Source organism: Mastomys coucha, unplaced genomic scaffold, assembly GCF_008632895.1.
Source record: "Mastomys coucha isolate ucsf_1 unplaced genomic scaffold, UCSF_Mcou_1 pScaffold16, whole genome shotgun sequence".
Taxonomy (NCBI): Eukaryota; Metazoa; Chordata; class Mammalia; order Rodentia; family Muridae; genus Mastomys; species Mastomys coucha.
The window spans coordinates 82,224,703-82,226,922 of record NW_022196898.1 but is presented as its reverse complement, the minus strand read 5'-3'; the positions used below and the strand labels follow the sequence as shown (position 1 = coordinate 82,226,922).

Below are 2,220 nucleotides of genomic sequence, written 5' to 3'. Positions count from 1 at the left end.
GTCCTGTGAAGGTTCTATGCCCCAGTGTAGGGGAATGTCAGGGCATCGGGAGAGGGTGGGTTGGTGAGCAGGGGGAATGGGGAGGGAATAGGGGGTTTTCAGAGGGGAAACCAGGAAATGGAAGAACATTTGAAATGTAAACAAAGAAAATACCTGGGCTGGCAAGATGGCTCAGTGGATAAGAACAATGACTGCTCTTCTGAAGGTTATGAGTTCAAATCCCAGCAATCACATGATGGCTCACAGCCACCTGTAATGAGATCTGATGCCCTCTTCTGGTGTATCTGAAGTCAGCTACAGTGTACTTATGTATAATAATAAATACATCTTTGGGTCAGAGCAAGCAGGTTGACCAGAGCGAGCAGAGGTCCTAAAGTTTTAATTCCCAGGAACCACATGAAGGCTCACAATCATCTGTACAGCTACGGTGTACTCACATATATAAAAGCAAATAAATAATTCTTTTTTTTTTTAAGATTGTAATGATCTAACTTTATTTTACACTAGGTAGGGGGCACACAAAGCAATCCTCTTTAATAAAGTTGACAATTAGCTTCACTTAGAACATTTTAATAATGCACATTTAAAAAAAGTATTTGTCTTACAAATTGTTCTGCAATCCAAATATACAACAGCTTGGAAAACAACATTTAGAAAACAAAAGCCAATGTAAAAAGACAACTACAACAGTACAGGTTTGATAGGGCTCCGATTTTATAGCTTTCTGATTGCATCATCTATGTCAGAGGTCTGTTCCTTCAGCTGGCTCCATTGCTCCATGTTTAAAGAAATACCTTTTCTCCCTGGTTTCATTTCACCTTCTGAGTCCATCCAATATTCTCTAATATCAATTAGAATTTTTCCTTTAAAGTCCCGAACACTGACATATCTCATCTTTCCAATCTGGAACATGTTATCATCTCTGCTGCTGCTACTCTGCTTGGAGGATGCCAGAGCTCTAGAAGTCTCACCAGGCTTTTGCTTCTTCACAGGTTTCTCTGGAACAACTTACTTTTTTCTCTTTAACTTTTTTTCAACTTCGCTGTCAGAATCACTGCCTGAAGAGCTTGAAGAAACAAGTTCCTCTGATTCAGGCATTGCTCCGCTCCAGCCGACCAACAGCCTCTAGCTCGCTCGCTTGCTCCGGACTCATAATTCTTTTTTAAAAGAGAAAATATCTAATAAAAATTCATGGAAGAAAAAAAAAGAATAGTATAGAATACTTACAAAGTCATTAGGAAAAGTTTACCATTGAACAAAATAGTAAGTACTCCCCCCACGTCCATGTGAGTCACCAGGGACTGACTCAGTTCCTCCTCACTCACACCCCTGCTCTCTTTAGAATTACTATATTAGCTGGAGGCAATGTAGATGACTGTCTTTTGAGAGTCACCCTCATCTTTATGCTCTGTCTTAAATGACAAATCTGTTTCTTATCTAATGGGGACTGTAACAGCCTTTCATCCTGCTTATAAAGAAAAATGCCAAGGTCATGCATATTAGAAAACAAATTAAAGCTTGCTTGCAGGGGAACTAAAGAGATGGTCATTAGGAAACTTCAGCTTGGAAACTGTTTTAGAATGTATTTTCAAGAGTACGATTCAGAGGTCTTTATGGATTGTAACTAATGAAGACATTCTTCACTGAGACATTAATTTCATTTCCAAACGCTTATTTCCATGAATTGTTTAGATGTTAGCTTGAAAAATTATTTAATGGTCAAATACTTGTGAATATGTGAGTAGATACAATTGTGTTGGTATGAACTGTATTATTATTGAAGAAATCATAGTAACAGACACTTAGAGAAGAGCAACTAGTATAAATGTGTGCTATGTTGTGCTAAGTGCCTTGTAGATGTTAATGTGCCAGCCTTGCATGCCTTTGACTATGCACGGTTTTGGACCTCTCAGCCAGTTTCTCTGGAAACCCTACATAGGGAAGGATCATAAATGCTCCCTTTAAAATACCATATAATAAGATCAAAGTTTCAGGACTTTGTCAGAATCCATTAAGGAAAAACTATTTTTCCCCCAATCAAAACAACAGATTCTATTTATGATTCTAGGTAGAGATATGATATTCTGATCTGTCCCTAAAAATTAGAACTTTATGTATAGTGAATAGACAAAGTGGAACAAATGATTCTAATTCTATCTTACAAGAAGCACCATTTACCTGCTGCTCAAGCTCCTCCTGAGGAGAGACAAGTGTACTCAA

General features: G+C 38.1%; 1 pseudogene; it reads right to left on the bottom strand.

Moving 5' to 3' along the window:
- Positions 1-698: 698 nt before the first annotated feature.
- LOC116094337 lies at positions 699-1,131 on the bottom strand (annotated as a pseudogene).
- Positions 1,132-2,220: the final 1,089 nt, after the last annotated feature.